This window comes from Thermobia domestica, chromosome 14 (assembly GCF_964235325.1).
Source record: "Thermobia domestica chromosome 14, izTheDome1.hap1.1, whole genome shotgun sequence".
NCBI classification, from domain to species: domain Eukaryota; kingdom Metazoa; phylum Arthropoda; class Insecta; order Zygentoma; family Lepismatidae; genus Thermobia; species Thermobia domestica.
Window position 1 is genome coordinate 199,934,157 of NC_137467.1, and position 25,243 is coordinate 199,959,399.

General features: G+C 36.9%; 1 protein-coding gene across 2 annotated transcripts in view; it reads right to left on the reverse strand.

Moving 5' to 3' along the window:
• The window catches only part of LOC145670523 (uncharacterized), a 335,206-nt gene that overhangs the window by 66,096 nt on the left and 243,867 nt on the right, over window positions 1-25,243 (reverse strand). Inside the window, exon 2 of one of the 2 annotated variants that reach the window (XM_081739295.1) lies at window positions 8,357-8,393. The exons of the other annotated variant lie outside the window; for it this stretch is intronic. The gene's annotated coding sequence lies outside the window, so the exon portion shown is untranslated. The remainder of the gene's footprint in view (window positions 1-8,356; window positions 8,394-25,243) is intronic. 2 annotated transcript variants of the gene reach the window in all.

The following is a 25,243-nucleotide window of genomic DNA, read 5'->3' on the forward strand; positions in this document are numbered from 1 at the left end:
CACCGTGTTTGAGAAGCAACAGTAAGGGCCCAACTGCCTACGAAACATTTTTTTAATTCGAAAGGAAACGAGAAGCATGACGCTTCTTAGAGTCTTCATCCTGGCGAAATTAAAATACCGCTAATTTTACAGTAATTATGTGATATCTTCAAATAGATAAAAGATAATCGAAATGTGGAACAAGAGCGCCCTAGACAATATTATTTTACATGAGAAACTGTTATCACGACTCACTTATCTGTCTTCGATTTCGAACCATTTTGAAAATTGGCATTTATTTTCGGGTTTCTAAACAGCTGAAAACGGAAAGCCGCTAGGTGACTTGTGATAGCGGTACCTAACGCAAAATAATATTGTCTAGGGCGCTCTTGTTCCATATTTCAATTATCTTTTATCTATTTGAAGATATCACATAATTACTGTAAAATTAGCGGTATTTTAATTTCGCCGGGATGAAGACTTTTAACTCGTTTGCGAGTCGAGACAAGATAATTCATGAGTCTCGTGAGTAACAATAATTCACCCAAATCTTAGATCCCAGTCACTGCTTTAGTATTACATGATACATTGTATAAAAACTATAAATTAGTAAAGTGCTTGCACGAACATAATGGAGAGAATTTATCAAAAGTTTAAAGTTTTGCAAGTCGTTACACAATATACAGTACTTATGATTGGTCCCTCCAGATTTCACCTTCTAGATCCTCCACTACCGAATCTATGATTTTGTTTCTGAAAATGCGGGTGGAAATATTTTACAATTTCCTATCGTCTTTTCGAAGAAAGTGTGGGCACCGGCTCATTTAATTAAAAGAATTTTGAAGAAATATTCGAAATTAAATGATCCGGGGACCAACAAACCCTCACAACAAGTGAAAATTTCACCGTTGTCGACCAAGGCAGCTAACAGCAGCAATACGCTTACTCGTTACTTACTTGAAACGTAGATAAAAACACATGTAAGGAAAGCTACAGCTAATGGCATGCAACTTAATCAGGTGGATGAACGAAAACAACCTAATAGAAACCACAATATTTATTAGGCTGAGGGCCTAAATATTTAAAATATACAATTCAGAGTATTTTACAGTGCAAGTAAGTATCTGTTCAAAATATTCGTCCAATGTTCCCTTAAACTGTGATAATTATAATTGTTTGCCGTGCAGCACGTGTTTTCTACTTCTTGTTTCACTCGGAGCTCACTACATGCTCCTGAATTCCCAGTTCCCACCTTCTCCTGCGACCGTCGAGTACGAAGTGAACGAGTCCAGTGTGACCACCCAGCAAAAATATTTCGTCTGACCTATCCAGAAAAAAAAGTACTAAATCTGGGAGAAAAGTACTAAAATTTTATCTGCTCGCGTTTCACCCAATTTATGACATTTTAGAATGGTAATATTTTATAAGAAAGTTTCCGGCTTCTCCCCCTTCCCTGTGTCTTGGGGAGTGACCGCCATAGCTTTAATTATTTACAGTCAAAATTCGGTACAAATCGTGCAAACCACTTAAAACCTCCCAAATTTTAACTTTACACCCCCAAACCAAAAATCCTGGCGGAATCCCTGCTTACATGTCGTATTAGAACTCACTGTAAAACCACTAAATTAACACAAGTACGACAAATATAGAGGATGTCGGGAGAAAACAAGAAATATCATAAAATGGGCTTATTGAGAAAATCGAGTTTCAATTCCTTAATAGCCTACTGTTTAAGTAAATAACCAAGTATGTAATATTCCTTACTGTGGTTATTTATTAGTTGGAGGACGTGACCGGACGGCATCTATGTTCTACTTCCGCCCTTGTAAATACCACTGTCAAAAAATCAAACAAGCAGAAAAAAGTTGCCACAAACACTGAAATGTTCGTACATTGCCAAATTTTCATGAGATTCCTTTTTCTCTTCCTAATGTATTTATGAGAAAACAAGAGGAAAAGGAAAGTAGTAGATTAGTTGGTGAACGTACTAGAACACTAAAATATTATCAAGCGTACTAGATCTAGTACGAAAGTACTAGTGGTGGTCACACTGAACGAGTCTCTCCCGCTGCTTGTCGAGTATAGCCGCTTCATGAGCTCGCCGACTGGACAGCAATGTTGCCAACCTTTGGGATGACGTCACCTGCAGAGTTCTGTGGAAGGGAACTGCCACAGAAGAACACTACCCGTCCAATACTACATAGACGTAGTGATTTGAAGTATTGGGTCCCCTCAGAGCTTGGACCCCTCGCAACAAGACTTTCTGGATGCTTGCCTGCTAGTGTTCCCCACGAGATAAGAAAAGATGGGAAAGGTTGTCTTGTAAATTTTGTTAAATCTCGTGTTGTCTCGAATCTCGAAAAACTTTCCTCGTTTCATTTTTGCATATTTATGTGCAACATTTATGCTCTGATTGTTTCTTAATTTCATCTTCAAGTTATCAGAATTCTTCGGCATCACAAGATTTATACCATATTTATTATTGGAGTACTGTTAGGGCAACCATACGTCCCGTTTTGACCGGGTGCTTGTCCGTTTTAGGGGCGTGTCCCAGTCGTCCCGTCAATAGATGAAAAAAGTAGTATTTGTCCCGTTTTATACAAGTGAAAGAAGTTAATAAGAAACCCAGTAACTTTACTCCTTGTCAAGGTATTAACAATGAATATAAAGAGGCAAGAATTGAACTGAAATTTCGTGCATTAAACATGATTTATAGTTCGCTATACTGCTCGAAAGGCAGCAGAGATGTTACCAGTTGGTTGTTTGTTATACAAACTTCAACATTGTGGAGACAGAACTCTTTTCGTTTTTCATAATTATCGAATTACTTGATCCCACCCTGTAACAAAGAGAGAGAGAAAAAGAAAGAAAGATAGATAGAAAGAAAGAAAGAAAGAAAGAAAGAGAGGAGGGGGAGCGCTGATATCAGGACGCTCATAAGAACAAAGGTAGGCCTAAAAGTCCAGGGTTGCTAATTCATCACCAGTAGTAATCCTAGGCACATTCTTTTCACTTCTAGACATTTTATAGCCAATTTTCATATTCGTTCTCATGTCTCTAAAAATATAGTCATTATAAGTAAATTGTATGTAGGTAGAGAAAATTTAAACGCGACATTTTTCAACGTCAAATTTCTTACGGACACGGCGAGAGATGCTGTCAGCTTGGCACCTGGAGGGCTAAGGTGTTGGTTAGGTGTTGGCAACACTGCAAAATTCAGTAAAACGGATTTCTCATGATTTTTAAAAAGTTGGAACCTGTCCCGTTTTGAGCTGAAAATTTTATGGTCACCCTAGTTATAACCCAGACTATGATAGCCATATCATGAGCTTACTATATACTTTCAAAAATATATATAAAAAATAGCATAAATTATTTCTGTCACTCAAAAAACTGGGGGACCTAGGCCTCCCCGGGCTAGATCCGCCAATGAGAACTAGACTTTTGGATCAAAAGATTCATTATTTTGCAATGAAAAATTTTCTTGTAGGCCTTATATCTGGAGAACTACATATAGTGTAGCCGAACCCAAACTATCAATCAACTCAGCATGATGCGATAATTCCGTGATAACACGAAAACTCGATTTATTGTCCATTCGAAATATTTCTGGACCCTGATCCAATTTGCCCAAGAGATACAATATATTTCAACAAAAATCTTCTTCTAGGCCTTATATCACGAAGAAAACAAATAATGTTGCCAAGCGCAAACTATCAGTTAACTCAAAATGATGTGTTAAAAAGTGTTTTAAAAAATACGAAAACTCGATTTAGGGGCCGTTCAAAAATTTTGTGGCCCCTGATCCTAGAACTAATTATTGGCCAAGATCGTAATCTTTGGATCTATAATTTTTGTTTTATCAGAGAAATAGTACAGATGAAATGTAAGTTCAAATTTTCATGCTACATCAACCATTTGCAGTTAAATACATACGTAGAGTTTTATTGAGAAAGTGTACAAAAATATGTTGAGTTAAGAAGTTTTCTGGAGGAGATCCGGACACGGTGGACCACCCTAAGGGTGCGCCCCTAAACACTAGTGACCCTTGATTCCAGCTATCACTCCATTATACCAGTGATCATGCATCACTTGCACAGTTAGTGTGGGTCATGCATCACTTGCTCCTTAACCATCGATATTATTATTTGGCTGGCAACACTGGCTTATCATTGTTAGGTCTCACGGCTTGCTTCTTAAAGCATGTGACAAACATCTTGGCATTTCAGCTAAACGAATAAAACGCAAACTCTGGCGCGACGTTGCCAAGTGGTAAAGGGGTGTGGCTATGGTTAAGCAGACAAACTACAACGCGATCAGGTGGCAGAGGATAGACGTGGATGTGTACAAAATAAACGTGGCAATGCCGCTGGACTCTCATTTGCTAGCAACATTTAAAGGGAACTTGGAGCGCCGCCTTCAAATGCCAAGATGTTTATCACGCCGTTTAGTTCTGTTCGTCATGTATACTCGCGAATGGGAGACGCATAGTATGACGTTACAAAAAAAGAAGTTTGAAATGACTGCAGCAAACCGTTAGTTTTTCGGTAGTTGTTATTTAAGTGACAACTTTTAATGTTGCTTTCTGTGAACGTGTAAAGGATTCACAATTGATCTCTATGCTTTTTTTTTTTTTTTTTCATTTTCCCATTGAGTGGACCACCCGCGCGTGAGCATTGCATAGGATTAATTGATTAACGGAAAAAAAAACTAAAACCTTTCCCTCCAACAACCCCCCCCTCATTGTCCCCCCTGAAACATTCTGGCCGAGTTCCAAAAACAAAAGATTACATCCCCGTTCTAAAAGCGTGGTGCTGTGAGCTCTTTCGAAACTTGAGGATCGTTAGCTGCAAACATAAAAGCGTTTATTCTTTTGTTCAGCCTCGGTGCGAGTTATTCCTTTGATGTTATACAGCCATTAATTAAACTTCTTTTGTTTAGCAAGAAAACTAGCTTTTCACACAACTTACAAGACTTCTGCCGCCCTTATTATTATCAGCATTACTTTCTGTTTTACACTTTGTTTTGGAAAGCGGTCTTTTATATTTAAAAAAAAAATGCTTAATCCCATAGCCTCCAGCGATCGTATGATTGCTTTATGTATATTTCACGTTTCTGGTTTCCATCTTGCTATATAGATGCAATAGTATCCACGGTAATTTCTCTTGCAATTTTCGCTTTGGATCAGGTTTCTACCAAAGTTTTTCTTTTCTCTTAATAGAAAACGGTTTACAACCACTACGAAAAAAAATCCTAGCTGCTAAGGTTGTTTGCAGAACAATAGGTGTGGATGTTTCGTCTTTTAAAGGTGTCATAAAAGTGATATCTCGTCTCGGAAATTGTATCTATTTCTATTGTCTCCATTTATGTGTATTAGGTTTTACTTACGAGACAATACTTGAGGCTGTCTCGTCTCGAAAAGTTATATTGAAAGTGATGTCTTGTCTCGGAAAGTGTATCTGTTTCTATTGGAAGAGCTCTGTCTCCATTCATATGTACTAAGGTTGCCTGCAAGACAAGAGTTGAGGCTGTCTCGTCTCGAAAAGCCATACTGGAAATAATGTCTCGTCTCGGAAAGTGCATCTATTACTATTGGAAGTGCTCTGTGTCCACTCATGTGTACCTGGATTGCCTAGTAGACAATAGTTCAGGCTGTCTCGTCTCGAAAAGTTATATTGAAAATGATGTATCGTCTCGGAAAGTATATATGTTACTATTGGAAGAGCTCTAAATCGTCATGGAAATTCTTTCTCATCTCTTTTCGCGGACAATTTTAAAATACATCATGTTTAACAAAATGTACTACTCTTACAAGCAGACGTAGATATACGAGGACCATTCAATAATTTATCTACCTGACACGAAACTTAAGATTACACAACGTCATTATATTTTAGTGTTGCCCAATTTGATTTCAAGCCATTTTGTCTAGTTCACTTTAGTAACTGAATATCCTCGGAATAGAAAGAAACATCTTGATTACCCAAACACCCCGCTATACCTTTCTTGACTGTATTGTAAGGTTCCACATCTCTCCACACCATACTGTAACCATGTCCCTACTTCACGTGCTTGCAGTAAAGAAACACAGTGCAGAGAACAGTAACGAAGAGGAGTCGAAGAAGAGCAGTCGGCAAGACGGAGATCAACGAAGGTAGCCGACACTTTAGGATAAAAGATGACAGCATACCTCAAGATCAATCTCACCTGGTTGATCAAATTACCAAAAGCCCTAAGGCGCCTGGCCATTGGGAACACCTACCCTCTCACGACGTCTGGTCAACTGAGAGATACCTTTCCTACAAGCCCCAAGACTCCTGGTCATTGGGTTCCTTTTCTCTCTCACGACGCCTGGTCAAGAGAATAACCTCAACTACAAAGCCCTAGATGTCTGGTCATTGGGTTCCTTACTTACCTATACATTAGAGAAATTACTTATTGTAATATACTTTTGTACTCAAGATTATCTTTTATAATAAAAAGGTGATGGGAGAGCCCAATATTCCGTGTACCGTATGTTGCTCTACCCTATATAGCAGAGTAAGTTTTACAGTATTATCGCCAGTAAATCGTCCACCACAGAGAAAAATTCAGGTCTTGAAACAAGAAAAATAATTCCTTACAGCCACACCTAGACTATAAATTGAATGATTGACATCTATGAAACAACATTCCTTAAGAATAGTATGCGATTTGCGTTCCTTGTATGTAGTAACCGTGTAGTATTAACACGCAAGTCTCAAAACTTTCCCTCGACGCTTCTGAGTGAAGTCCTCGCTTAGATGTAGTTGTGAAAGCATTCGGGTCTTCACTTGTTCCTGTTTTCTGTCATATTTCCAACTGACTGTTGCATATAAAACTTTTGGTGTTTGTTTTCACTCTTGTTTCGATTTCAAGACCATGATACTTGAATTTACATCTCATTCCCTGGAATAATTATTGCGTGAAAGTTTTCTGGGTTTTCTTAAAGCATGTTTAAATTCTCTTGGCATCATGGCTGGCAAAATGACTTCTGCTCTGAAATGAGAATTCGTGGCATCTTTGATATCATCAAAACTGTATATATGATGCTGTGAGGAATGTAAGGAGAAACAACTAGTTCATTAACTGTAACACTAACCTTATCAGGATAGTCCTGCAAAAAATCGCCTTCGTATTTTTGGATATTAGCTTTAAGGATGACAGACAGGACGCCTTGAATTTAGTTTATCTTCAATTGCCCTGCCCTCCATTAAATTGTTTGGCCCAAAAATTCAATTCGTAATATGAAAATGTCCCATCGCCATATACAAGGCACATTCACTTGTGGGTTTCTTGAGGCACCCTGCCTTCATTCGTGAGGAATTTTACAAGAAACCGAGGCTACAAATCACGCACTTTGACCCGCTCGGATCTGCACTCCTCATCCTTTGGATTCAAATGTTTAATGCCATCCGATTTGTAACTGCCTTTGTTGCATACCAAGCCCAATAGTGTCTTTCAGGGCTTGCCGGAGGAGATCATAGTCTACTCACACAAGACTTTCGTTTTTTCATTAGTATACAATTTATTTTAAAACATGAGTATCAAACTGTACGAAGGCAATTGCCAGACTCCCCTCCTCAGCCCAAATGATGCCCCTGGTCAAGACGTGAATTTGCCTGTATGCTTAGCTCTCCACCAATGAAAAATGATACTGAGCCAGAGATAACTTCTTGAACGCTCCTCGTAGATACTGAGCCAAAGATAACTTCTTGAATGCTTAGCTCTCCACCAATGGAAAATGATACTGAGCCAGAGATAACTTCTTGAATGCTTAGGTCTCCACCAATGGAAAATGATACTAAGCCAGAGATAACTTCTTGAACGCTCCTCGTAGATACTGACCCAGAGATAACTTCTTGAATGCTTAGGTCTCCACCAATGGAAATGATATTGAGCCAGAGATAACTTCTTGAACGCTTCTCGTAGATACTGAGCCAGAGATAACTTCTTGAATGCTTAGCTCTCCACCAATGGAAAATGATACTGAGCCAGAGATAACTTCTTGAATGCTTAGGTCTCCACCAATCGAAAATGATACTGAGCCAGAGATAACTTCTTGAACTCTCCTCGTAGATGATATTCGAAATGTACAAATGAAGAATCTAAGATTGTAATATTTTTAGGACATTTTATGATACTCAAGAACATCCCAGTCAAAAATTTTCCATTCTTAGTATAACTTGTAATATTTTTAGGACATTTTATGATACTCAAGAACATCCCAGTCAAAAATTTTCCATTCTTAGTATAACTATAACTATAAATCTGTGGTAAAAAGTTTCGATGACATGGAGTTGACACTTTTCTCTTAGTATCTATCCATACGAAAATACTTTAATTATTTGTTACTTACAGACGATAATGGGCGACATCTCATTTTCTTAACTCACCTGAAATGATAGAAAAGAATTATATAAATGTTGAGTTCATATTTATATATTTTATTCTTTAAAATAATATTTGTACTCGTATGAAATATTGAAAATGCATTTATTAATTTAGTGAATCCGATACAAAAGCCTGACGGTTTTCAAACTCAAATTGTAACTAGGCAAATTATTTCAAATATGATGTTTCATTTCCAAATTGAACTATAACACAAAGTGTTTACTATAATTACGCATAAAACATACCATTCTACTTTTTGAAAATTAAATTTTTCAAATGATTTCCTCCAATTTTAACATTCTTTCTCATTGTCAAACAGTACTTGATTTTCCGGAAGGTCTATCATTTAAGCTGTTTCCCGAAAGTACCTAATCTACAACAGAAATGTATTGCAGCCTGGAACACTGGCTCTGATTAATGTTGAATTACCGGCGAAAAGCACGCTGAGAAATGATCACTGACTCTTTGTTTTAGAGACATTTTGAAGACTGTTTTGCTGACTAACGCTCAATGGCGACTGAAATGACTTGACTACGTATAGACTTGCCAGAAATTGAACCTACTTTACGCACCAAAGCTGAGATTAACTACTAAATGCTCCCTCTATTTGTAACTTTAGAATCTCTCCTTCTGGCGGGAGCTCATGTGGTTCGGATTCAACTATAAGTTTTGGTCCACGTCTCATATAACCTCGCTGATGCAAAAGACGCTAAATTCTAATACATTAATCCATCGAATCTTTGCTTTTCAGCTTTTAGCCAGCATTTGTAAATGTGCTAATAGGCGAAGTTTGCACAAGAGATGACCACGATGTAATACGATTTGTATTTACATATTATTCGCCAAATTCAATGATATCGATCAAGACAGACAAAATTCATTTTTTTTTTTTTACTGTCTTGGGGTAATCTATACATAATATATGATCTACAGAATAATCTTAGATATCTCATAGGAGACATTTGGGTACCAAGCCTTAGTCAACACTGTTCCTGAAACGTTTCATTGAATTCTCTTGACTACATACGGTCCCAGACCAGCTACTATAATGGGCATTCTCTCCTGGGAGTGAACTACATTCAAGAGTTTTACAGCATACACCTACGATACTGAAACTTTCCGTATGATAAAGCCAGTAAGATTATGGTGAATTGATCATGGTGTCTATTATCGCACTAATTTCCTCTCCTAAGTTTAGTGTCTAGGCTGTAGCGAATCCAGAAGGGTCATTTGCTGGAAACGGGTGCATACCTGTAGCCATAACACTGAGAAAGATGGAACAAATAATCTTAGGACTTGAGTTCATCTCACATTCATACAAATATAACAAAAAATAATAGAAATTGTACGGAGCTAGTAGGGTTTCGGGGTTAGCTCAGGTACCCTGACTACCTTATAGCTACAGGGTTTACAAATCCATCCTCGGATGAACGTAGAGTTGAAATACAGAGTTTTACACTAAATCAGAATAAAGTAGTGCATATTCAACAAATAACATTTCGTTGGTACCTATGTATAATGCTAAATAATTAGGACTATTTATGTGATGCTAAAGATTATTCGAAGTGGATCAAGAAAAGAACGTGAATAGTTTTCTTGCCTGTTTATTCCAGGATATAATTCTTCCGAATTGAAAAGAAAAATATAGTACGTAAATTGAAACTTTAAATATTAGCGAAACACCATTATCCAACTTCAAGCATATAGAATATTATAGCAGCTACCAAACTACCCTTTTTAGTTGAGACAGTCCTTTTCTTTCTGTCCTAATCTTCTACAACTGAAGTCGGAACGCGAAAATGCCTGTTTTCCTTAAAAAGCCACAGGGGCGGATCCAGAACCGACTTCTGGGGGGAGGTGGGCAGTCATACTGCTACTTTTAAGGGCTCGAAATTTTGGGATGGGTTTTATATATATATATATATATATATATATATATATATAATAAGAAATTTTCCTCTTCTGGGAAGGGGGGCGATCGCCCCGACCAACCCCTTCCTGCATCCGCCCCTGAACAGCCAACTATTTTATTTTACACAGTCATTGATAAAGGAAATCAAAGTGAATTTGAAAACATTGTTTATTATATGCATATACCACAACAGTTCTCCTGATAGGTTGAATAAAAACTGTAACAAGTAGAAATCGTCTTTCTAGCGGTGATGAGTTTATCATAATATCTCCAATAAAGGATAGGAAATGTTTGTTGACTGCTAGAATTCGAGACACTACAAAGTTCAGCGTCATGGCACATCAGAAACTATCTCCAATTTCAGGAGCCCAAAAAGATATTCCCACTTATGCAGCGCTTAAAGTGACTTCAGAAAATAGCTGGAACGTTTACCACACTAATTTGCTGGAATGAGGTCAGGTATGAGTCAATAAAGCTCGTAAGTTTCAGATTGGTTTTAGTATCACATATTAATAGTATTATAATTTGATAGATAAACTCAAAATTTAGTAATGTCCAACTGTTGCTCATATTCAAATGTCGCACAAGAGCTGACTCCGGCAGGAGACTGATGTGCCTGAATGAAGATCCGACGAGTTCCTTTCCACCTTATCTTGCTCTTGTAGCCCAAATTTGACGCGTAAGTTAAGTGCCAAATTACCATGTGTTCTTAACTTACTATTATTCTGTATCATTCAGTTGAAAACGTCCCAATTTTAGGCTTGGAATATATGATAGCCTGAAGTTACAACCGTTCATAACGTACCCGAATGACACAGGCACAATAGATGCTGTTTTCAGAGAACTCAGCTAAAATCGTATTAGCTGGGATGGGAGGTTGAGGTCGCGGTTGATCAATGGCTCACTTCTGATGCGTGGGTCCCTAGTTCAATTCCAGCTAGTACCAAGTGTCCTTAGGGCAGACGAACATCATGTGAGTGGGTTTTCTCGGATTCTTTCGTTTCTTCCCGCTTTCTTCATTCCACAATATCACTCATTACCATCATCAGCGACTGCCTTAGCCTTGGTGCATAATCGTGTGACGTTAAACTAAAAAAGAACAGGTTTAGATGGGGACATATAGTGCTGTTTATCGTAAAACCAACTGAACTTAAAAGAGAAAAGAAGCCTTTTGGGGAGCGGTCTACCAAACTGCCCTTTCTTTGGATCTGCCACTGCGTCTAGAAAGCATAAAGCATATCATCCAACAATTTCTGTAGAAGCAATTGCAGACAATTTCCGCATAACAAACTTATGACATTGGTCTTATTCTACACGCTGATTTTATGAAAGGAAAACATAACACAGGGGTTTTGTTTTAAGTAGCTGGAGGCCATTTCCCCCCTATATTTGATGCTTTAATTAAACTCCACAACTAATGATCTTATATATATTTCTATATCAAATATAAAAATCCTTTGAAACTTGGAAGCCCTGCAGCTATTTTAAATAAAAGACATTAAAGGAAATAAATTTTATCTTTGCAATTTTCCTCTTAAACTTTTTGTGTTTCAGTGTTCCTTTTTTTCTTCTAAATTATATATATATGAGAATATATACTTTTTTAACCAACAAAATTAAACTGAATACTTTTTTGTCTTTGCAGGACTCCTTCTAAAGATTAACGCCTACTCCTTTCCTTCTTTCTTCCATTTCATTAGAAGTCTTTTTTTTTTTTAAAAAAAAAAAAAAAAGAAAAGTAAAGGATAGAAAGATCAATGGAAAAAGAACTTCAATATACATATATATACGAGAAAAGGTTATTAAAAATATAGAAAGGCAAGTTCGATTACTTTCTTTGTCGCTAGTGCGTTAATAAAGTTAAAAGAAATGAAGAAAAATTTTCTAAAAGCGTTAATGTAAAATGATGCTTTGTATCTGCAGCTTCCACAGAAAGAAAAATGTATTTGATTAGCTTTTTGAATGAAAGGTGACAGCTTTTATGTTCAATCTCTCTCTCTCTCTCTCTCTCGCTTTCTGTCAATCTATCTATCACAGACACTTCTAAGATTACTTCGATTCCTCTTGACCCAATTTCTACCAAATCATTTGATTCATCTAATATGTATGTTCCACTTGCCCATGGGATACTATGATACTATGAAGTACTGGAGATTAGACATTATCATTATTTACTTATTTATTTATTTATTTATTTATTTACAAACGTGATTCCAGATACAGCTAAATGCCAGTTTACACCGGAATATTTAACAAGTCTAAGAGATGATAATAGAATAATAATAATAATAATAATAATAATAATAATAATAATAATAATAATAATAATAATAATAATAATAATAATAATAATAATAATAAACATGTAAGTGATAACAAGAAATATGAGGATTTTACACACACTGAGAAATATGACGAACCCAGGGTTCCTTTCCAGTACCCTCTGGAACTTAGAGGCAACATTCACACCAGCTTCTCCTCGAATAACATCTAATTTCTTTCTCGCATCCTCCAAGACACTCAGGTATTCCTGAAATAAGAGTCCAGAAGTTTCCAGTTTCTCGATGTTCTCCGGGAGCCAACCAAAATTGCTTGTAAAGAAGCAAAAAAGACATCTTGGGATCAGTAAACGTAGCTTGCGCTTCACGCACGGAAACTGCACTGTCGGCGGGGAAAGAGTCTACAACGGATTTGACGCCCTCAAAATGTTCGTTGTAAAATGTCACTGCTTCTAGCCAAGTACCCTAAATTGTTAATCCCGACTCGGGAGGGAGAGGTGCATTTAGCAGATGTTCCTTGAAACAATGGACTCTTTGGGGAGCTTTCAAAAACACCTTTTATCCACTGGAAATAAGTTTATTTACGTCAGGGAATTTGCTTCTTACTTCCTCTGCGACACGTTGAAGTGCATGTGCAGCACAAATGAAGTGAACAAAATTGGGGTAGAATCTTTGAGTGCGTTACCTGCCTTTGGCATGTACGCTGCAGCAGAAAACAAGAACTTTCTCCTCTTCAACACCACGAGGCCACAGCACTTTCAGACCAACATTTACGAACTTCGCCACGGAAGAAAGATCGACACATTCAAGTTTCTTGCAATATATAATGTAGGATTTGGAGAGCGAGTTTTGATTAAACTGTCGGTGGTTTCGTCCGCAGCCACCCATATATAAGAATCACCGAGCTGAGCGCGAATTGCTTCGACATTTTTGCTGTAGCAAGCATCGAGGTGATTCTTCCGCAGTGTACATTCGTTCGGGATATTTTGCTTGCAATACTTCTTCAAGAAATCCCGGTATTCTGGCACTTGAAGCTTGTTCCAAGGAGTGTTTGCAGCTACCATTACACCACATATGTCCGCGAAAAACTCATTCTCCGATGAAGACGATTCCTATCGCATATGCGTCAAAAGAACTTGTTTGTGAGAAGAAGATTCCCGTTTCTTTCTCGTGTGAAGCGCGGTTCATATATGTTGTTCCAATTGCCATTTCATGCAGCAACTTATCGTTTTGTCACATACTGTACAAATTATCACCTTACCATCGTTTGTAAAAGCATCATCTACAGTAACCCACGATTTTAACTTAGATGCTAGCGATGATGTAACCGGTGCCATGACGAAATGTCAATACACAAAACCTCAATCCACGATAAACACACCCACAAGACAACGTCTGTTAGTATGAAGAAATTTTTTCCCAGTACAGCTACTTTTGTGTCAGACAGCACGGAGGGATGAAACTGGTAGAGTGGCTTTCCTTGAAAGAGTGACGGAATGAACTGCCTCAAGCAGTGAAGTCTTCAATGCCAGACATCTAAAATTAGGTTTGACTTTTTGCTCCTCCCCCTCCTAAGGCTTGAAATACAGTGCAGGACAGGGCAAATTTCTCGGAAATTCCAGTAACATTTCTGGAAGTTGCTTTGTATTCCTTATAACATGCACAAGTAGAGAATGGTTAGGAATTAGAAAAAGCTGCTAAACTATTTGATTTTAGTAAAATGCCTGAAAATATGTAATATTGAGTAAAATATGTAAAATACAATCTATGTATAATGACTTTGTTCACGTGATTTGTGAAGATTTGAACTTTTTTTCGGAACTACGTGCAAGGGGAAAAATATGTAATTACATATAATCCAGGTTCTAGTGATAATGTAGATGGATATGAGAGAATCCCGAATAAACACGAACACGATTTTGCCTCTCACAAACCAAAGCGGTTATGCGGTTATTTTAGGTTAACATAGAACGGGACGTTAAACTAGAGATACTGTAGTTATGGCAATATCCAACTTGTTTTTAGAAAGTTAATTGTTGATAATAACTTTTACACCAATATTGATAAAGGTGAAATCAATTATTGCTGGAATGATTTTAATGTGTGTAATTTTATGTTTATTTGTGTTTGTTGTGTATCCCAAGTACTGACCCATTACTACGCATTGACAAACATGAAACGTGTACATACATTGGATTTAAAGATGATAGTCTAATAAAAGTTTAGTAGATGATACATATTTGTGTTCTTTCTTTAATTTTGAGCTCCTTTGTGGCTAAGCGGATAGCCTACACGCCTTTGGCGTGGGAGACCCGGGTTAGATTCCCGGCGGAAGCTCATGTGGTTCGGATTCCACGTTAATCAGTAGATCAAGTCTCATATAGCCTCGTTGCTGAAAGGGACTTTAAACTCAAATCAACGTTTTCTTTAATATTGAGATTGGCTTTAATGTGTTGATACGATTATTATTATTATTATTATTATTATTATTATTATTATTATTATTATTTTGGGGAGATTTAAGTAGTTTTGACTTTTGACTAGTACTGAGGTTATGCACTTCTCGTACTCGTGGTGAAATAGTAAGTACATGTACGTACAATATACTTTTGTTACCATATTTGTCAATGCATGAACTTACACGATGATTTGCCAAGGTAGATGACTTCAGTACTTGTAAACAAATTCAAAGACTGAATTGTTTAACAGTTTTTTTTTTTTTTTTTTTTTTTTTTACAAATAAAGAATTCATTAAATAATATTAATTCAGTTCTGAAATTCCTAAAGTTACCTTCACTGTGCTTTGAAAGTTATTTAGAGAGTAATAAACTAAAAATACAATCGCTGAGAAAAGTTTAATAATTAAGATGAACAAAGTTTGTAACATTAACTTGATCTGGGATCGAACCAGGAACCCCTGTCAGCAGAGCTGAGTGCTCTACCACTTAGCCTCGTTGACCCGGTGGTTCTATAAAGGTTTGGCAAAATAGTGAAATTAGTAAAACTTGCGCATAGTCCTAAAAAAAATGTCCCCCATTTGTTTATTATTTTATGTATAATTTTGAAGCCAAAGGTCTGCACACCATATACCCACACATGCAAGCCACATGTTCTCAACACAAACACGTGTTTTTTACAATCATAAACAAACAATAGTAGAAGACAGAAGGGGACTACATCACCTGGAAGAAACGAAGACGATTTTGAACACTACGAAGAAAGCCGACTGCCACTTCATGAGGCTCCGCTTCAAGAAGATGGATATAAAAGAAGACGACGAGACGAGGAAACTATCAGTTCAAAGCTGATCGCTCACCTACCAGAACCTTCTCCCGAGATCACCATGCGCTACGGAGATTCCTTCTAATATCAACTTCTGGGGCTACTACGACCTACGGACTTTTCCTTTTAAAAACCTATCTCCTAAAACTCCCATGAGCGAAGGAGATTTCTTCTAATACCTACTCCCTAGACTGCCATGAGCGAAGGAGATTTCTTCTAATATCTACTCCTTAGACTGCCATGAGCGGAGGAGATTTCTTCTAATATCAACTTCTGGGGCTACTACGACCTACGGACTTTTCCTTTTAAAAAATGTTTCCTAAAACTCCCATGAGCGAAGGAGATTTCTTCTAATATCAACTTCTGGGGCTACTATGACCTACGAAGTTTTTCTTTTAAGAACCTATCTCCTAAGACTCCCACGAGCGAAGGATATTTCTTCTAATACCTACTCCTTAGACTACCATGAGCTACGGAATATTACCGAACAAGGGTGCCGATCCTGGGGGGACACGGGCCCCCAGTGGGCTCCCTTACTGTAATTGTAAACTTACAATATTTGGCATAATTGGAATGCAATTTGTTTTAAAATCCTCATATATACTTTCTGCATATGAATGCCCCTCCCCCCAAATTTACAGAGAAATCGACTCTCCCTTGTTACCGATCCCCGTCTGATTCAGCTGTGGGCTAGAACAATTTTCCTATTCCGAGGCCACGTTGTGTATCGAGGAACATCAAACTTATTGTCACTGGAACCATTTTAGAGAAAGGACATGCAATAACTTTCTTTAATATATATATATAAGAACTATTTTTATAATAAGAGGTAAAGTGTTAAAACTCAGTTTACGTTATTAAAAGCTCTACCAATAAGAACATTGCAATATTCACATGCTTGTGCAGGAGATCAAGGTCTACCATCAACGACGTCCTACGGTTCCATATTCCCTCCCGAAATCTCAACTTCTCTGTAAATTTAGTCCGTCCACGTATTTAATTTGAATCCCCCAAAAGCTTGAAACCTCTTCCGAAATAAATTTCTGCATACGTGCCTGTCTAACACCATGCCAAGTTTCATCCAGATCGGATGGGTTCGGTTGCACTTGTATGATGTATAGTGTCCATATCCATGTTTTTCAGGTGAAAACCAAAGTGAAAGACAAAAACTAAGTATGTTAAAAATACAATGGCCGAGACGAAGTCCAGAAGTTGGCAAGAAATGTCATTTTACAAAAATGTCAAAAATTGCTTATTAAAACTAAACGGCAGTTGGTACCAGGGCCGTATTTAGGGGGGTGCAAAAGTGCACATGCACCCCCCCCCTTCGTTGTAAATATACACTACCTAAAGTGGGAAGCTATCAGTGAGTTTTGCAAAATCAATAGTTTAAGTCAATAAGGTTGAAGGAAAAGAATTCATCGAGAGCAGACAGCATTTCCAAAGGAATTTCTCATTCACATCACAGATGCCTAAAGGCATTTTAAAAACTCAAATTTAATTCAAATGTACTGATAGTTATTGGTGCACCCCCTTCTCAGACAATCCTGGATCCGGCCCTGGTTGGCACCATTACTTCAGTGACGACGCCAGCTTTAAGTTCTTAGGGGGGCAGATACATTTTCGGGGGGGCAGCTATTTGCCATACCAAAAATGACATATTTATTACGTTTGACTTACTTTACATTACATTGCGTATTTCGTTGCTGTTTTCATATTAGACCTATATGATTATAAATTAAACTTATTTCAAGTAAAATTTGTAACTAACAAATAAGTAACGTCTGAACATGGAATATTTTTTAATGAAACTTTTGAAGCCTAAACATAAATTGAATTACTTTCGCGTATGCTACAAGTAACACATTCGTCTAGTACTATATGCTACGTATCTCTCTCTCTCTCTCTCTCTCTATATATATATATATATATATATATATATATATATATATATAAAGAGAAGAGAGAGAGAGATAATTTACGAGAAGCTGCTGAAAATGTCGTAGTTCAATACAGAAGAAGTGTAGGTACTAGGTAGAAAAATGAAACCGTAGTTTAGAAAAACATATCTCTGTATGTACAAATACAAATTTTCATATTAATAATGAAATTCTTATTGTTTCTCAGGCTTCTGAAGTGGTTATGTGTGCCCAAACAGATAATTTCACGAACATCCAGATCCTAACTGTTATAACATTTTTGTTCCACCAAGGAAAGTCACCGAAGTATATTAATTAGGAAATCAGTGAAACACCACGGGACTCTCCTCCATTATACAGTGGTGAAGAAGTAAGTGGCTTAGTATAAACGTGGCGATTTCTCAACAAATTATGCTTTACATCCAGGATGATTAAAAGCAATGACTCTTCCCGAAATCATGGATGCAATTTGTGACATTATTCTTGAAACTTGCATTATTTCAGCCAGTGGTGGATATAGCCCGGGGCCGGAGGGCGTAGGCTACCCCAGTTTTTGAGTGACAAAAATAATTTAAGCTATTATTTGTATAGTTTTTAAAGTGTATAGTAAACTCACGATATACTTATTATAGTCTGAGGTCTGGCTTCACCCCGCTTTCTCAGTTTTTACCTTCTCAGCAAAACTTGTGTCAGAGATTCTGGGCATTTCTTTGGAACTCGTCGGTAGCATAATTCAGAATGGCTTGGGTATGCGTAAGTTCTCGGCATAATGGGTTCCCAAAATATCTGTCAGGAGAATGAAAGAGTGACGGCATTAAGAGAAGTCTTCTTCCAATTTGACCGTAATGCTGATCAATTTCGCTTACGAATAGTAACCATAGATGAAATATGGTTGTACCACTATGATCCTGAATCGAAACAACAGTCAATGGAGTAGTAGCACTCATTTCTCCATTGCCCCAAGAAGTTCAAGACACAAAAGTTGGTTAAGAAACTGTTTGCAACATTCTTCTGGGATAAGTATGGAGTCTTAATCATAGACTACCTCCGCAATGGTCAGATATTTAATCCAGAATCTCTACATTACTTACAAAACTGAAAGAAAAATTCAAAGTTCAACGCCGCGGAAAGTGAAAAGAAAGGAATTCTGTTCCTTCAGAAGAATACACCTGTCCATCAAGCCCCTGCGAACACAACTGACATTGCATAATCTAGGATTTCAATGTCTAGATCAGCGATTCCCAATCTTTTTCAACTTGCGGCACACTACGGGTGTTACTTGGATTTTCGCGGCACACTTATATATATTATTATTTGTAAATATAAAACACAGTGGTATTTTTTTCTGTGATCACTGATCTTCTCACAGAGAAGAAAGCTCTATAACTCTTTTTTTTTTCGTGGTAAATCATTGTGCTTATTTTTCATTCTAATTTAAAAATAGAAAATTGCAATGAAATATTGGATTCAGGTTTTTAAAAATACGCTTTCGTTTTAAAAACTGTATCCAACCTTTTACTAAGAAGGAAGATTACTAAATAACGAACGAACAAACAAATCTCTTTTACTTTTAAAACTCAAATGTAGGTAATTTGTCGAAAGGATTGAATGTTATTTTAAATTTTCAAGTTATAAAATAGTCTGCAACAATAAAGAAGCAATAATGGTCATAACAATGATAACAAATACTTTTTTCAACATTAGAAATGTACAGAATAGTAACCCGGTATGAAATAAAATTGTAGATTCATAGTAGAGTTCCATAGTAATGTGAAATACAAATATACATTTTTCCCTACGTTTTGCAATTTGATTGCTATAAAATTAATAATTTTGTTTCGATCCCTTGCGGCACACCAGTGGCCTATTCACGGCACACCGGTTGGGAAACGCTGGTCTAGATCATCATTCTTATTCAGCAGATTTATCTCCGTCTAACTATTACGTGTACTTATTTCCCAAACTTAAATAACACGTCAAAGAATGCCATTTTAGATCTAATAGAGGTAGTGCTACGAACAGTGGTGCGAGGAAATCTTCAGATTTTTAAACTTTTCTGCAAAAACTGGAGCAAGGCACAAGGTAGTATATTGACTCTCGGGGGAAGTGTAGAAGAAGTAAAACTTTACCATTCCACGTTCACTCCTTCTGGGTTGGGCTGCGAATTTTTCAGCAGTTCCTAGTCAATATGGTAGACGTCACGTCAGTACTTTCAAACAAAATAAGTAAGGGAGCACTAGTATAAACCAATTACTAACTAAAGATCAGCACTCTGACAGTACGTTTTATTGGGAATCAATTTAATTCCATAAATTTATTATTATCATTTGCAGGAAGGGAAAACACAGCTCTTTTTATCCTCTTCAAAAAATTAAACCCTGGTAGTTGCAAACTAAGCTGTTATAAGCACATCCTCTGAATATTGAAAGCTGAGAATAATGTTTTAGAAAAAAGAAGTTTTAAATAAAACGAAATATGAAACTGAAAACTTCAAACCTGGATAAATGCACAGTTACGTAACTGGTTTTACCTTTCTTTTGTTTCCAATTGAAGTTGATCCAATGAGAAGAAAACAAGTCCACCAAATCTACTATGCTTCGCTAGGTACAATAATTAAAAATTATAAGAAAGAAGTATAACTAAAATTTACCTCAAAAGGCGCTAAATTAGAAAACAGAAATATGCGAGCATACTGAGACGCTCAAAGAAGAAAGCTTGAGGACTAATCTGCCACATAGTAAATGCATGGAAAGTAGACTACAATTTGTCAATGATATTGGTTATGATACTGATATAAAATACTACATGTAGAATGTTTAAAGACTGTAGGAGTCTGGGGGGGCAGTCTAGGTGACAGTCAGGGGGGCAGAAGTAGCTACTAGAGGGGCGCTCGCCCCCCTTGCCCCCCCGCTGGCGTCGTCACTGCATTACTTTTTATTCAAAAAGAAACAGAAGGGCAAATAGAAGACAAAGTCGAATAGGTTCGGTTGAATTCGTGTGCTGTATAATGTCCATGTCCATGTTTCTCAGGTGAAAACCGAAGTGAAGAACAAAAACTAAGTACATTGCATGTTAAAAGTAAAAATGTGAAACTTGTACGTGAGACGAAGTCCAGAAGTTCGCAAGAAATATTTTACATAAATGTCAGAAATTAATTTTATTAAAACTAAAAGGCAGTTGGAATCATTACGTTCCAGTAAAAAAAAATAGAAGAGCAAGGCTTAATGGTACACGAGTACCACGAAAGGAAATAACATTTTTTTTAGAATAATCTATCTGACATGTAACTGTCATTTTAAACACCAATCAGAGAACAACACAATTACACCCAATGAGAGTTCTTTCTCTGGTGACAGATGGACAAAAAAAAACTAACAATGGAGAATGTATTAGCTGGGAAAGTCAGACAGTCTTTATGAATCTGTCAATCTCCCTCTGGACTACAGAGCGACGTCACAAAAATGTCATCTTTCTCACAGGAACAGAAATATTTTATGAAACAAAAAAGAGGTAGAAAAAATATTTTTGCAAGCAAAGCGTTATTAGTGTCCTCAAAGGATTATTCAGATTTCATATATTCTGGCCTCCATTTTTATACAAACTACTGATGCTGTGCATTATAGAAGCTAGAAGCTATTGATGTCCTTAAAGTATTATTGAGATTTCGTATATCCTGACCTCCATTTATAAAAAAAAAAAAAAAAAAATTACTGATGCTGTGCATTATAGAAGTTATTAGTGTCCTCAATGGACTATTGAGATTTCATATATGCTGCTCTCCAATATCTATCTATTGAACCGAACCTTATAAATCTATGATTTCTGGTTACAGCCTTGAACCACTACAATTTGTAACTTTATCGTAGTTTCGTATTATGAAACGAAACAATTTATTTTTCTTTAATGATTTGATAACAACATTTTAGAATTGCCTGTAAAAGATCGATAACTACAAGCAAATAAAAAGAATATTTACAACAAACTGTACCCCAAATATATTTTAAAATAATTAAAACATCTTTCTGTTGCCTTTAAGGACCAAGTTAATAACCGTGAGGAACACCTGTATCTCAATTGTTCATTTCTGGAATGCAGACTTCAACAAAAGGGAAACAACAATAACGTAGGAAAAAGACTTTGGAGGGATGCGTGGAATAAATGAACACGTGGAATAAACTACTCTTGTTCTCTGTTATGCTTGGAGGAGGTGATGAAGTTAAAATTGAAATAAGTTGAGTTTATTCAGCTGCATCCAAAGAGATTCTTTTGGGAGCTCCAGCCAACAGGACAGTTATGTACAAGCTACAGTTCGTAACTCAACTTGCTCCAAAGAAACAACATTAAAAAGAGGAAAGAAAGACGCTTCTGCTGGAAACTATTGCTTTTCCGATACTTTAGTGTTTTAAAATCTTCCAGACTGAAAAATACACACTCCTCGGCTTCTCTTATAACGGTTCTTAAATCTTCTCCCAACTTCCCCCATAATAGTGTTGCGAAATTTTCCACTGCCATTGACTCTGTGATCTTTTTCCTGAGGTCCTTTTATTGCTGCAGTACAGGGGCGGCGAAAGAAGAAGATGTGATAGCATGCTCGCTACCTAGACTTTTGACTTTCAGTTGAAGTAGAAAATTAGAACATGAAATTTTAATTTCGTTTACATTTTACTTGTACTTTAAAAGCAAAAAATTAAGAATTATGCTTATGAAACATTTAGTGTAATTCGATGATGACGTGAAAGGGTAAGTTTATTGTGCATTAAGAATGTAATACGAGGGTATGTCAAAAATTATTTTATTGTTATGCTATTGTGGTCATGCTATGAAAGTTCGATACTAATTCTTTCATTGGTCTTCCTTTTGTTGCAGATAGATCATGGCGGCTCCATTAGAAGTTTGCTCCAAAGAGGAATAACGAGCAGTAATCCGTTTTTCGTGATTGGAAAGTGTATCAGGGAAAATGACTAATTTCCAGATGATGTACCACCTCATCAATAGTCACTCGTCCGTCTCACAGAACCCTGTCACTTGCACGCTTATTGTTGACATTTTTGCCTTATTGTGCTGAAAGTTTCTGATGGATTGTGGCCCCAGATACACCTTCCGACCACAAAAAAACGAATCACTACTCGTTTTTCCTCTTTGGTGCGAACTTCTAATGAAGCGGCCATGATCTATCTGCAACAAAAGGAAGACAAATGAAGGAAATAGGATGAAAATTTCATAGCATGAACACAACAGCATAACAATATAATAAACGAAGACAAAGGTTAAGAAGAATTATTTCAAAATTGCGGATAATTTTTGACTTACCTTCATATAATTTACTCAATTCTTTTCTCTTCACCAAAAATATTTTTAGTAGATTCAATTTATTTTCAGGGGCCGCAGTGGCTCAGTGGTAGAGCGTTCACCTCTGGTGCTTGGGGTCCCGGGTTCGACCCCAGCCCCCGCCAAGTGAATTTTGTGGTGGACAAACACCGTGTGTGTGGGTTTTCTCGGGGTTCTCCTCCCACTTTCTTCATTCCACCATTTCATTCATTACTCATCATCACCGTCTCCTTTTAACCCAACCGGCACAAGCGTGGGACGTAAAACTCAAAGATTTAATTTCATTTCAACTTGTTTTCTCCATATTGTCTGCCATACGTCTCCAAGATTTCACAAATTATTTGATATATATATATATATATATATATATATATATATATATATATATATATATATATATATATTACAAGTTGAATATTCTTTCTCGGTCAAATATATAGGAAATATATAGGTACTATATAATTTCATAATGCTCGATTGCTCGATTAATTCAAAAGGTTGAGGCCTCTATTGCTGTAACTCTACACTACGAAATGAAATGCAATCTTGCAGTTTAACGTCCCAGGATTATACCCTGTAGGCTAGGGTAGACAATGATTAAGGCAAATGAATGATGAAGGAAGGGTTGGTGGAATGATACTGTGGGAGGAAAACAGGAGTACCCGAGAAAATCCACGGATACTAGGTTGTCCACCACAAACTTATTTGGCCGAGACCCGAATCCCCGACACCACGCACCACCCTCTAGCGCTAAACCACTGTGTCCCCTTAGAACATTTAATGCAAAGATAGGTTCAACATACTGTGATGAAAGAGGAGTACCACAAGGATCCTCCTTGGGGCCTCTACTCGTCTCAATTTTTTGTAAATGATTTATTAGAATTAAATTAAATTAAATCTGTCATTAGCATCCGACGATTACGCTATGTACGCTAAAGAAGTCGATGACTATTAGGATGACTGAAATAGTGGAATGAAAAAAGTGGGAGGAAATGGAAGAACCCACGCACATGTTGTTTGTCCATTACATCGGTCATTTGGTGCGAGCTGGTATCGAACGGGACCTCACACGCCAGAAGTAAACGCTCTACCATTGAGCCACAGTGACTGCCATTTACCATAATTAATTAACATGTTGGTAGCTTGATGCACGCCAACGATATTAAATTGTACAGATTACGACGCTGTATAGATTGATGTAGGAAATTAGGACAATTAAAAATTGTCTTTCAATTTAGGACACGCATAATGACATATACCAAGAAAACAAATTATGTTGGCCAGATATTGTTTAAAATGGTGACACCTTAGAAAAAGTTAGAAGTATAAAAGGACATAGGAGTAACGTTTAATAAAAAACTATTGTTTGGTGTACATGCTAAGGTAGTAATAATACGTGATACCGCGAAACTTTTATGCTTTTTATTAACTAAACACAACATTTTAAAAGTGTTTTTCAAGTAACGATAATTGTATTCTCAGTCAATTAAACGAAACAATAGTACGTGGTCTTAAGATTTAAAGAACTAACGATCGGGCTACTAATTAAAAGTGCTCCCTCTCATAAGAAGGCTAAGTGTGCTATTTACACTAATTTGAGAATGTTGTATCCAATGAAGCTATTGTTTAAAACATACCCGTCCACGAGATCATGAAAAAAATTACCTCAAAATTCGGATATTTGTTTTTAACTCAAATTATGGATCACTTTTCTAGGTACCCCATGGACATGTATGATTAAAAGTGGTTTCATTGGATTCAATATCCTTAAATTAGTGTATAAAGTGCAATTAGAACAGTATCCAAAAGTGGGAATAATTTAGCAGTAACTCACCATTACTTCTCTTATGAGGACACGATGGCCCAATGGTAGGGTACTTATTTCTCGTTGCTTGGGTATCTGGTTCGATTCCCGGCCACGTAAGTTTGTGGTGGACAATATCATGTCCATGGGTTTTTCTCCGAGTACTCCAGTTTCCTCCCACTTCCTTATTCTACCGATTCACTCATCATCATTCATTTGCTTTGTTCATCGTCTCCCTTAGCTTAAGGGGCATAATCGTGGGTCGTTAAACTCAAAGAAAATTAGTTCTCTAAGAATGATTGAAAGCTTAAGCAAGTAAGCAAACATT